The 13,724-nt window shown below is 44.6% G+C and overlaps 1 long non-coding RNA gene across 1 annotated transcript; it reads right to left on the bottom strand.

Moving 5' to 3' along the window:
• Positions 1–800: 800 nt before the first annotated feature.
• Positions 801–6,106, bottom strand: LOC132813431 (uncharacterized). The gene is made up of 4 exons (XR_009644072.1): positions 6,050–6,106; positions 5,317–5,423; positions 2,611–2,693; positions 801–874 (listed from the first exon to the last, which is right to left on the bottom strand). It is a non-coding gene; the product is annotated as an uncharacterized LOC132813431 (long non-coding RNA).
• Between the last annotated feature and the right edge of the window lie 7,618 nt (positions 6,107–13,724).

Here is a 13,724-nt window from a genome sequence, read left to right as displayed (position 1 = left end):
AGGAAGGGACGCGTTTCAAGACTGGGGACATAGCTTTTAAGGTGACAGCAGAATGGCTTTAAAAACGTGTTCGGGAATTTTTTGTTTATTTTTGTTCAGACAATGGTTTGTGTGTGGAATGAACTATCAGAGGAAGTGGTAGTTGTGAATCAAATTACAATTTTAGGGTGGCATAATGGCTCAGTGATTAGCCCTGCTGCCAGGCCCCAGGTTCGTTTCCAGCTTTGGACAACTGTCTCTGTGGGAGTTGCACATTCTCCCAGTGTCTGCATGGGTTTCTTCCAGGGGCTCCAGTTTCCTCCCTAATGAGAGAGCAGCCCTATGGTCTGGGAGGACAATGCTGCCTTTACCTTTTACACAGTGATGCCACTGTGTCTCTGGGGTGGGGAGAGGGAATGCTGAAGGTGGGGGATGGGACACCACTCAGGCACAGTGCTTTGTCCTGGAGGATGTTCACTTCCTTTAATATTGTTGGGGGCTGCACTGATGCAGGCAAGTGGAGAATGTTCCAACACAATCCTGATGTGTACCTTATAGAGAGCAAACAGACATTGGGGAATCAGGGGTTTGGGGAAACTGAGGTTGTTCTCCTTGTAGCAAAGGCAATTGAGGGAAGTTGTGACAGAGGGTTTAGAAAGTTACACGTTATAATAATCAACCTTACGCCCATCAGCTCATTCTACAAGGCTTACAGGACACACATTAAAGGTTTTGGAAGATTCAAAGGAGAACTTTTATGCAGCAAATGGGATTCAGATGGAATACAATACTCACACACAATGCGAATATCCAGGTCCTGATGAACTGACTAATTCAATCAAAGTTTGGTGTTACAATGACTGAGATTACCATCTGAATGTCCACCTGTAGTATCCTGTAATACACGTTTATAAAATCCGTCACTGTCAGTTCAGGTTAGAATCTCACACCATCCCCTCCTCCTGGCCCAGGATGACTGGACACATTACTCCTTGTGGAGGTCAGCAGTCAGTTCAGATGGAAATCTATGTGGGTTTCTAGGAGTTTCCACCTTGGGACTTCATGTGACTGAACAGGGCAGATCTTTGACACACGGGACAGAATGTTCCCGGAGTCAGTGAGATGTGGAGAGCAGGATTGGCTTCTCATTTTTTCCTTCCGTGCTACCGCTGTGCCTCATCAATAAGACATGGGATGTGAAAGACTCATGCAGCTCGATGGTCAGAATGGAGGCAACTTGCCCAATGGGCAGCAAGCTCCTCCCATAGAGTATCTCTAAAAACAGAGCAACTCTGCATGCTTCACATTGCCCAGTGCTCCCAGTAAATGTTTAGAAGGGGGGGGGGGGGGATCTCCTAGAAAAGGCGTAACTGTAAAGTTCTAAGAGGATTGTGAAGAGTGAGAGATGCACAGGAGAAGGGGTCAACAAGTTGTCAGATGGAGTATAAGTTGAAAAAATGCAAAGTCGGTAATTTTGGAGGGGATAATAAGGAAAAGAGTGCTATTTACATGGTGGAAACTGTAGAAAGCTGCACCACAAAGGCACCGGGGAAAATTGTGCAGGAAACACTGAAAGCTAGCAGATTCTGAGTCAGTCACGAAATCAAGGGCTCTGTTTCAGATTCATCAAGTTTAAGGCAACGCCGACACGGTAAGGGGTTTCATTAATAATGGAGTTGGGGGTAAGGTGGAGACAAGCAACATTTTAGAGATTGGAATTCCTGGTGTTTATGATTGTGTAGATGTCTGATCAAAAAGTCACCTTGGGGTTACAGATATAACAGCAATATTGTGATGAGTCTAGTCTAGTTCTGCCTCAGACTGCACCCAGCGAGAGGGAGGGGCTCAGCAGGAAGGGAAAGGAATTTGTAATAGCAACTGAAGGTAATGGGTTTAACCGTAACAATATTTCATTGTAGGAAATTGCAGTTAATCGAGTAGTGGGAATGCGATAAGCAGTTTGGTAACTGAGTAACAGTGGAGCAACGGAGAGGGATGATGGGGAGGGAGAGCTAGGCATCGTCAGTGTACATGTGAATCCTCACACTGTGCTTTTAGACGATGTCACCTCCTGGCAGTATGTAGGTGAGATACAGGAGAGAGCAAGGATAGATCCTTCAGCGACACCAAATACAAGGAATTCAGAAAGGAAAGGGAGAGTGGAGATGGAGCAGGATTTACAAATGATGGTGAGGTCAAACGTTAGTTATTTGCAGAATGGATGAGAAGGACATAACCAGAAAAGACAGACAGACAGAACAAGGAACAATATCTGTGAATTGGCGAGGGGGTTGTGATGAGGAGGAAACAGAATTGGAATGTCTGTGGTTTAGCGAGACTAGTAAAAGATCAAGATGAGCTCTGATAAGGCTTGACAAGAGACTGGAGAAAATTGCAAGTTTGGGACAAAAATCAGGAACACAATGTGAGGTAGTTTGTCTCGTTGGGCTAGTGGGAGGGAGGGAAGCAGCAGAGGCAGTTGATCGGATTGTCTCAGTCTTAGTGACAGAGAAACTCCATGTGCTCCTTGCTCTTGTTGTTGGAGAGAAGGATGAAGGAGACAGGATGATGGACAGTGTTTTACAAAGAAACAAAACCAGGGTTAGTGATATTTAAAATGAGTGAACAAACCTAATGTATTTAACTTTTATCCAGAATATTAAAATGTACAACTGAAGTCCTTGTTCAAATCGCATATTGGCAAATGGTGGAATCTGAATTCAAGAAAAAAATAACTGGAATTAGGAATCTCCTGATCTCCATGGAAACATTGTCAATGGCGAAAAAAATCCTGCCAACCTGACAGTCGCCCAATAAGCTACTCACTGTATTAATCACTGCAAAGTCTCAACAAAGGAATGAAACTGGATGGACCACTTGGCATCTAACAAGGCATTAGGAAATACAACCACAGAATCAGCCCTCTTGACTCTGCAACATCCTGCTCACTAACATCCGGGTTTTTTTTGTGCCAAAACGTGGCGAGCTGTCTCACAGACTAGTGAAAGAAAAGCCTGACAAAGTCATACTCACAGAGTCATCCCTTACAGATAATGGCTAGACACCAACGTCACCATCCCTAGATATCGAGAGTGCGATGATGGAAAACACAACAGGTCAGGCAGCATCTGAGGAGCAGGATAATCGACGATTCAAGCCTAAGCCCTTCATCAGCCCGACCTGCTGTGCTTTTCCAGCACCACACTCTCGACTCTGATCTCCAGCATCTGCAGTCTTCACTTTCTCCTGAAATCTCTGGATATGTCCTGTCCCACCAGCAGGACAGACCAGGCAAAGGTGATGGCATAGTGGTGTACACACAGGAACCATTTGCCCTGGGAGTACTCAGCATTGACTTTGGACACCAGGAAGTCTCATGGCTCCTGCTGATTACCACGTACCGTGCTCCCACGGCTGATGACTCAGTGCTCCTCCATGTTGAACAACACTTGGAGGAAGCACTGAGGTAATAAATGGTGACAAGCCTACTCTGGGTACAGGATTTCAATGTCCTCTACCAAGAGTAGCTCAGCAGCAGGATTACTGACTGAGCTGGTCGGTTCCTCAAGGACATAGCTGCTCAACTGGGTTTGCAGCAGGCAATAACGGAACCAGCAAGAGGGAAAAACATACTGGATCTTATCAGCATGTATCTGCCAGCTGCAAATGTATCAGTCCATGACAGTATCGGTAAGAGCGACCATCCCACAGTCTTTTTGGAGACAAAGCCTCACCTTAAAGTTGAGAAAAACCTCCATTGAGCTGAGTGGTACTATCACCGTGCTAAATGGGACAGATGTAGGAACTCAAACTGGATCTCTCTGAGGCACTATGGGATAACAACAGCAGCAGAACTGTACTCCAGCACAATCTGTAACCTCATGGGTTTGTACATCCCGCACTCACCCATCACAATGGACAGGAAAGGAGGGCATGCCATGAGCAGCACCAGGCATACCTAAAAATGCAGTGCCAACCTGTTGAAGCTACCAAACAGGACCATCTGCATTTTAAACATCATCAGCATCAGGCAACAGAGCTAAACGATCCCACAACCAATGGATCAGATCAGAATTCTGCCACACCCACTTGTGAATGGTAATGGACAATTAATCAACTTGTTGCAGGAAGCACAACAGATATCCCCACCCTAACTAACGGAGGGATCTCACACATCCATGCAGCATTTGCAGCAATTCTCAGCCAGTTGCAAAGTGGGATGATCCATCTCAGCCTTCAACAGTGGTTTCCAAAATCACACACGTGAGTTTTAAGTCAGTTTGATTTAGTTCGAATAATACCAAGAAATGGTTAAGTAGTGTAAAGGCTATGGGTCCTGCTAACATTCTGGCAATTATACTGATAACTTGTGCTCCAGAACTTGCCACCCACAAAGCCACGTACCCATCCAGCACTGGCATTGACTGACAATGTGGAACATTGCCCAGGGATGTTCAACACAAAAACACAGGTCAACTCCAACCCAGGCAATTTCCCTCGATCAGCAGTAAAGTGATGGAAGTATTCATCAACAGGGCTATCAAGCAGCAGCTGCTCAGCAACAGCCAACTGAGTGACACTCATTTTAGGCTCCACCAGGGCCACTCAGCTCCCGATTGTGTTACCACCTGATTCACAACCTGACAACCAGCTGAATCCCAGAGGTGAGGTAAGAGTGACAGCCCAGTCCCACTCCAACACCACTATTTCTAGCTGATTCCACCCTCATCTCAGCTCATATACTGAAACTCTCATCCATCGTGTGTTATCTCCAGACTTAAATTATCCAAACACACTCCTGGCCAGCCTCCCAAATTCAACCTCTCTGTAATCTCAAGAAAAATTGAAAGCTCTATCGCCCACGTGCTCACTTCTCCCCAAATATGTTCATCCGTCAAAAGGCTCCTATAAGCAACAACAATTTAAAATTCTCATTCTTGACTTGATTCCTGGCTGTTCTCATCCCTAGCTCCATGCACCACACATCCTTTGAGACCTCGTCAATCCATTTACTTCGAGACTCCCAATGATTTGTTAATTCATTACTTCAACTGTGTAGCTGATTCTACAGTTGCTCAAGCAACATGGTCTGGAATTTGCAGACAAAACATCACAGGTCTGCGTTCCACCTTTAAGACATCCCTCAAAACCTGCTTTTTGGCAATGCTTTTGGTCACCTGACCTAATATCTCCATCTCTGGCTTTATATCTAAAATTCTCAATGATATTTTATATGAAATTATAAGCATGATAATAAAATTACAAACTGTTCTTGATTTGGACATTATCTTCAAATCATCACTGTTGCTGTAATGAATAATCTGTAATGTCTCTTACCCAACCACATTGTGGGAGCACCTTCACCACACAAACTGCAGCTGTACAAGAAAGTCAAACATCACCCTCTCCCCAGGCAACAGGGCTTTGGCATTAATCACTGGGATCTGTGGAAAGAGAAACACAGTTCAAGGGGTGCAAAATGCATGACAGGGAATGAAAATGGTTCAGAATTTGATAGTCAGAAACTGAAGGAAAATACACTTGCTTATTGGAAAAAAGAATTCTTGACTCAAAAATATTCAAGACAAAATAATCTGATAATAGAGCAGCACATGGTCAGGGGCTGGGCTGCAGTGAAAAACTCATTTACAAAGGGTCTATAAAAGTAATAATACAGTATAAAACAGACCAAAAATACCCCCATGGTTGGAGACTGAGGAAGCTAGACATTGACAAAGTGGTCCTGAGGGAGCCCAGAGGTGAATCAGAGCAGGATTGGCTGCTGTCATCACAATGACTCTGTACCAGAGAGAGGCTGCACATGCGCCTGGCTGCACCTTGCCCCCTACAAAGATGGCGGCTCCGCACGTGTCCAGTGAATCGTTGTCCCGAATAAAGATGGCGGCGCTCACTCAGGCCTGCAGCCGCTGAGGCAATTCCCCATTTACTGCAAACACGGGACTGGGACGTTCAAATTTGTGTTTTCCGACATGCACAATTTGTTTGTAAAACCTCTCCGCTCATGACATCACAGCTTCTCTCACATTTCCCTGTTTATTTCTTTCCTTACCGTCTCCTTTCTCTCTATAACTTCCCGAGCATTTATTACAGCGACTCTGCGTCGGGCGCGAGGGTGATCACATGGTTTACTTTAGCTCCGCCCTTCATTCACTGTGATTGGTTGGAGGATCAACCTCCCGCAAGGTCCTCCAGCTCCGCCCACCGTCCTTTCATTGGTCCGGTGCTGACATCAATCACCCGGGGTCACTGTTGGCTGGAGCATGCGCAGTGTGTCCTGCTTGTGCTGAGATGTTGGGTCATGTGATGGGAGGTAACAACAATGACTGCAGATGCTGGAACCCAGATTCTGGGTCAGTGGTGCTGGAAGAGCACAGCAGTTCATGCAGCATCCAAAGGGCAGAGAAAAAGCCCTTCATCAGGAATAAAGGCAGTGAGCCTGAAGCGTGGAGAGATAAGCGAGAGGAGGGTGGGGAGAAAGTAGCATAGAGTCCAATGGGTGAGTGGGGGAGAGGATGAAGGTGACAGGTCAGGGAGGAGAGGGTGGAGTGGATAGGTGGGAAAGAAGACAGGCAGGTAGGGCAAGGCCGGACAAGTCATGGGGACAGTGCTGAGCTGGAAGTTTGAACTAGGGTGAGGTGGGGGAAGGGGAAATGAGGAAACTGTTGAAGTCCACATTGATGCCCTGGGGTTGAAGTGTTCTGAGGCGGAAGATGAGGCGTTCTTCCTCCAGGCGTCTGGTGGTGAGGGAGCGGCGGTGAAGGAGGCCCAGGACCTCCATGTCCTCGGCAGAGTGGGAGGGGGAGTTGAAATGTTGGGCCACGGGGCAGTGTGATGGATTTGTTGGGGTGTCCCGGAGATGTTCCCTGAAGCGCTCTGCTAGGAGGCGCCCCCAGTCTCCCCAGTGTAGAGGAGACCACATCGGGAGCAACGGATACAATAAATGAAATTAGTGGATGTTTAGGTAAAACTTTGATGGATGTGGAAGGCTCCTTTAGGGCCTTGGTTAGAGGTGAGGGAGGAGGTGTGCGCACAGGTTTTACAGTTCTTGCGGTGGCAGGGGAAAGTGCCAGGATGGGAGGGTGGGTTGTAGGGGGCGTGGACCTGACCAGGTAGTCACGGAGGGAATGGTCTTTGCAGAAGGCGGGAAGGGGTGTGGAGGGAAATATATCCCTGGTGGTGGGGTCTTTTTGGAGGTGGCTGAAATGTTGGTGGATAATTTGGTTTATGCGAAGGTTTATAGGGTGGAAGGTGAGCCCCAGGGGCGTTCTGTCCTTGTTATGGTTAGAGGGGTGGGGTGTGGAGGGCGGAGGTGCGGGATGTGGACGAGATGTGTTGGAGGGCATCTTTAACCACATGGGAAGGGAAATTGCAGTCTCTAAAAAAAGAGGCCATTTGGTGTGTTCTCTGATGGAACTGGTCCTCCTGGGAGCAGATATGACGGAGAAGGAGGAATTGGAAAATGGGATGGCATTTTTGCAAGAGGTCGGGTGGTTGAGAGTTTACTGAGGGTAAGAATTCCCTTTGCGTGAGCTCTGCAGTAGATTTCCTTTATTCATGGAGGGCACTGCCTTCCTACTCATTACTGTATAGCTGTGACTGATGAATCAATGCCATCTGAATCAGTACATAAACACCCCATTTTCACAACATCTGAGATCTTTAGCACATTGTATCACACTCTTCTTTGGAGACAAATAAAATGAAACGGAGCCTCAAGGAATCGGAGCAGGCATAGGCAATTCATCCCTTTCAGCTTGTTCCCCCATTCTGTCAGATCATGGCTGGGCCAACCCAGGCCTCAACACCTCTTTTATGCTTGATCCGCATAGCCTTCAACTGCTCAATATTTCAAAACTCTATCTACCCTTTTTAAAATAATTTGAGATAGAATCATAGATTCCCTACTGTGTGGAAACAGGCCCTTCCGCCCAACAAGCCAGAACAACACTCCGAAGAGTAACCCAACCATTCCCCTCCCACATTTAACTTTCACAAAAGTTTGGGTGAGAAAATTCTAGCCATTCACTGAGAGAAAAAAATCTTTACTTTTTCTAAAATGAATGTTCCCTTGTTTGAGACTTCACTGGTGCTGGAAGATCTAGTCAACGTCCACCCTGTCAAGCTCCTCAGAATCTTGTTTCCATAACATCATCCCTGCTTATCTATTCTTGATAGGTCAACCCTTTCATGCTTGAAGCAGCTAAGTGAATCTGTTTTGAATGGTCTCCGATGTTGGTTTATCCTTTATTAAATATGGGAGCTAACATTGTATACAGCACTGCAAGTGAGGACTCAGCAACAGCCAGTGTGGTTAACCAATCCTCAATCCATGCTAATGCATTACCCCGATACCATGAGCTCCTCAATTGTGCAATTCACTTTTATGTAGCTCCCTATCATTTGCATTTTTAAATTCCAAATACAGAACATCATTGGATTGCCCTGCTAGTTATCTCCTCAATGAACTGTCGCAAATTTGTCAAATATACTTTCTCTTTCACAAAACCCAGTCTACCATGTTTAATGATAAGCTTTTCTAACTGTCCTGCAATTTCTTACTTTAATATTTGACTCTGTGGATTCTTTCAGTAGATTTGCTAAGTATGATTCCCCTCTCTTAAATCCATGCGGACTCTGTCCAATCCTGTCACTGTTCAGTAAGAAACTTGAGTGTACTCCAATATAGTTAGTAAATGTATCTGTAGTTATTTCTAAAAATTGATTACTTATAAATGCTGGACCCATGCAACATCAATGAATTTGTGACTCTGAGTTTGGGTTATTGTGTTTTTTTACTGTTAATTCCTTTTCGTACTGTGTTATGCAGACAGCACCAAGTGATCACTCTGAATTGTGAGTAACTTTGATAATAATATATTTTAAAAATGACATCCCAAAATGCTGCCTCATTATTGTGCAAGGAGGATTTTATTCAATAGTTTGCAGATAAAACTGAACAGCATTTTGCTACAATTTGGCCAGACTGCAAGTTACACCAAAGTAGGAGTGCCTCACCTTTAGAGTGTTCCCAGATACCTTGCAACTGCAGTATTTTGGTTTGCACTCAGCTATATGTTGTTCTCACTTGCTTCTTTGTGAAAGATTACAAAATTAACTTGGATGAATGAAGTTATGTTTTCTTTCATCAATATTAGGAGAAAAAAAAGTCAGTATTTCAAGTGCTGATAAAGTAAAATAAACTGATAATCAGTAGAAAGGGTTTAAGATTGATAGATTCTTGTTGCCTCGAGGAATTAAGGGCTACGGGGAGAACGCTGGTAAGTGGAGTTGAAATGCCCATCAGCCATGATTGAATGGCGGAGTGGACTCGATGGGCCGAATGGCCTTACTTCCACTCCTATGTCTTATGGTCTAAGATGGATATGGAACAAATGCTGGCAAATGGGACTAGATTAATTTAGGATATCTGGTCAGCATGGACAAGTTGGACTGAAGGGTCTGATTTATTATTGTACAACTGTGACTTCATTTTCTCAATTATTCAAGAAGTTGAATACTTCGAGGAGGAAAAGGAGAATTTATGCAGAGAATGCACTTGAAATGATGATTGAGGTATATCAAACTCACATTGTTTCATCACCTTTTCCTCTGGGTTCTTCAATGAACAAACTTGTTTTGTTCTCTGAATAACTATGTATCATGTGATTTGTTTTGCACAAAATATTTCGTTAGGATCTAGTGAACTATTAAGAAGTGTTCATGTTTAAAGTTTAGGCAGCTTGATTGTGAATCTCATCTTGGCCTGAACACCACTTTCCTGCCAGCCCTCCTTAACTCTTCAACCCATTACTGATTAAAAGTCTGTGTGTCTCTTATTTAAATTTACTTCATGTCCCAGAATCCACAGTGTTCTGAGATAGGGAATTCCCCAGGTTCACCATTCTCTGAGAGAAGTAATTCCTCCAACTTTCCCTTCATTGTAAACTTAGGACGACTCATTGTAGATTGCATCATTTTCTCTGTCTCTACTTGGTCAATCCCTTGACCATTTTATAGACCCTCAATGATACCACCTCTCATTCTTAGGCTGCAGTGAATATGAATGTAAATAGTGGTTGTCGTTCAGCTTGTGGCATTTTGATAACTGTGGCAGAGGATGTTTGTTCAAAACTGAGCTCGACAGTTAGTGCTTTTCAAATAAGAAATAGTTGACGAGATTAAGTACATTAATATGTTGGCGTTTTGTTTTTAGGAAGACTTACTGTTGGGAAGATTTGGTTAAGGGAATATTGCAGTCAAAGCTGTGGAAGATTAACCTCCACCCATGTGTGAGGTAGTACACTGTGGTCAAAAGAATAAAGAGACCACTTCCTCTTTGGAAATATGTCCTTAAATAGGGCAGAGGGATCTGGAGATAGCAATGAGTCACTGGCAGCAAATGGCACCAGTTTGTGAGGTTACACAGAAAAGTGTATCATGGGTTTATTTCTGGGACGACAGAATGGAAATGTGTTTGATATGTGTAGAACCATGGACAGATCACCCTTGGAGCACTGCAAACAGTTCCGATCTTCATATTGTAATATGGATGTAGAGGCAGTAGGGAAGATAAAGAATAGTTACTGGAATTATATTCAAACTGAATTTGAATTCATCAAGTAAGATTGGACAGTCTTGTCTCATTGTAAAAGAGTGACATGGTCCAGTTACGTTTGATCGGGTAGACATGGAAAAGATGTTTCTGCTTGTGAATGTCAGAATCCACTGGATCTGTGGATATAATTGTAATCACTATTAAATCTAACCGGGAATTTGCAGAGGGCGACAAAGTCTTTACCAAAAAGGGGTTTGAATGTAGAACTTACTTCATCAGGAATAATTGAAGCAAATAACAGATGAATTCAAGGAGGAGCTTGGAATACAAGAAATCAAAGAAAACTATGTTGATGGGTTTAGGTTGAGAAGGAAGCCTGTGTAAATCACAGATACTGAGAACCTGTTTTTGTGTCCTGAAACTATGCATCTGTGTTGTTCTGTGACATTTCTATAGGAGCAGCAGCGGCAGCAGTAAACAAGACAGCTCACCCTTACCATTCTTGGAGAAAAGCAGAACCTCTGGCCACACAAAAGGGAAATAGCTCTACTGAGGAGGTGGTTCAAACAGTGGCCAACGACTCAATCTGCAGAGACAGTGTGCCTTCATTACCTGGTGAGAAAGGTGAATTCTTTAACCAGAAATGGTGTTTTGTCCTTCCAATGATCTCATGACTTAAGCAGGGAAATGTGTCTCTTCAGTTAGATGATTTGAATCAATCAAATCTTTTGCTACGTTAGCACTCCTTCCCTACCCAAAGGATATGTGGGTCAAATAGGCACATGTCTTGCACTGCTTTAATTCAAGATTCCTTTATTCAGTCATGAGCTTAACCTATTCAATCCAAGTTCCTTGTGTTTCCCCTGGATCTGTGGTTGTGCACAAGGAAACTTAAACAATGTATGATTCAATATCAAAGTTGTGTTGAATCAATAATTGTAACCCCACTCTGCTCCTTGAGCAGATAGTTAATCCAAGGATTCTAGCTCAGCCCTTAACTTCAAGTTCAAGTTCTAAACCTTTCAGTGAGCAATGGAAAATAACAAAGAACAATGTCAATCATTTATTGTCTCTCCAGACTCTGCTTCTGTTGCCACTGAATACTCCCATAAGTTTGACGAGCCAATGACTAAAGATGAGATTGAAGAGAAATCCTTCCATTCCCTTCTGCCACCAGAGAGCCAACACCACTTTCATATGGGGAAGGAACGCAGCCAGCAGGATGGTTCAGATGAGGACATAGTGCGGGACCAGTCGGCTTCTCTTATGGATTAGGGTGAGTGGTGTTACCAATTAGTGGGATCTCAGTGCTTGGAATAGTTGCTCCTCTCCATGTTCGAGGTACCTTGCCATGAGATTCAGATGGAGAGGACGAGGACCATATGGTGTAACAAGTGTGAGCCAACAGTTGGGCAGGGCCTGTGTTTCTGAAAAAAAAAGTGAGTCCCACTCGGTCACAATGTGCCCAGAGTTTATAAATCATGAAGGAGAATAAATACTTGACATTGTTAATCTTTGTGATCGAGTTCCCATATAGTGAAGACAACGATTAATATTTATTGGGATTCCTTGCTCCCCCAATCAGATAAACACAAGGCAAATTTGACTGTGAAAAATGTCCCTGAATTTACACCTTTCTACTGTTCATTGAAGGTAATAAGATGCAAAAGATATTTTTGCAGAGGAATTTGATTTGAACAAGAGACATTTGTGCAGATAGTAAGAGGTATTCTAATTGGAAGGATATGTTTAGTGATATCCTGCACGGATCCATGTTGGAGCCGTAATTATTCACTACACATAATGAAAGGAAAGCCACATTCAACATTTGGGGCCACTCTGCAGATGACAGCGATTCCAAGTGTAGGAGATGGAAGCACAGCATTAGAAAGCAATCTTGATGATTCAGTAAATGAAAAAAACAACGACAGATGAGTTTATGTCGCAAGTGAGAGGTTGGATCAAAATAGGATATTTTGTGATTGTGAAAATAGAGAGAGAGTGGACTCCAAAGAAACTACGTGGGATTGATCCAGCTGTATAGTTCACGAAAATGTCTCAAACAGGTTCAGGAAAGTGACCAAGGGGTCGGTGGAATGTTGACATTGATCTCGAAGAAGATGAGATACCAAAGGATTAGAAGTCATGCTTCAGCAAATCCGAACCTAGTTAGACCAAGCTGTCAGGGCTGGGCACCATGGCTGAAGGAGAGTATCCCTCTGAGGGGAAGTGCAGTGCAGATTTACTGAAGTGATACTTGGATTCCAAGGCTTAATTTAAGAAGAAAGATTAAACAGATAAAGTGTTCGAGTCAGAACATTGAGGTGTGATAACGGGGAACACTTTTATACACAGAAATGGATAGTTTGATAAAGTTCCACAAACAGCGATTGATTGGAAATTATTTGCAAATTTCAAATTTGAGATTGGTAGATTTGGAATGAAAATGCTGAAGGATTATGGGACAAAGACAGGGATTTGTCATGATGATGAAGATGACCAAGATTTGGGTGAATGGTGGAGTAGGCTCACGAAGCTAAATAGCCTCCTCGTGTTCTGATGTTGATGTAACCGTGGCTCCCTTATTCTCTGCAAGTGCAACTCCTGTTGTGTTTTTGGTTATTTATCAGAACCTGGCAGCAAATTAGTGACTGGAGTCCTGAGCAGAACGTTATCAGGATGAGGGACTTCGCCGGTCTTAATGTGTTTCACAGACGATGAAATGACATAGCCAGCACTCTCCTTCCGTCTCTCCCCCACTCTCTCCCCATCTCTCCTCCCCTCCCACCCCCCTCCCACACGCTCTAGAGCCCCCCTGTGCCCCCTGGCCCCCCACTCAACTCCACTCACCCCCACTCGCCCCCCCTCGCCCTCCAATCGCCCCCACTCTCTCACCTCGTCCCCCCGCCCACCTCGCCCCCCTCACTACCCTCTCGCCCCCCGCTCCCTCAAACCCGCTCGCCCCCCTCGCACCCCTCTACCTCCCCGCCCCCTCACGCCACCACTCGCCCCCACTCGCCCTCCAATCGCTCCCCTCGCCCCTCCCACAACCTCCCGTTCCCCCTCGACCCCCACGGCCCACTTCGTCCCACTCACCCTCCAATCGCCCCCACTCGCCCCCCTCTCGCTCCCCTCTCGAACCCCATCCCCCTCACCCCTGCTTGACCCC

Source organism: Hemiscyllium ocellatum, unplaced genomic scaffold, assembly GCF_020745735.1.
Source record: "Hemiscyllium ocellatum isolate sHemOce1 unplaced genomic scaffold, sHemOce1.pat.X.cur. scaffold_3684_pat_ctg1, whole genome shotgun sequence".
Classification (NCBI taxonomy): domain Eukaryota; kingdom Metazoa; phylum Chordata; class Chondrichthyes; order Orectolobiformes; family Hemiscylliidae; genus Hemiscyllium; species Hemiscyllium ocellatum.
The sequence above is the reverse complement of the archived record's forward strand: the minus strand, read 5'-3'. Positions and strand labels throughout refer to the sequence as shown.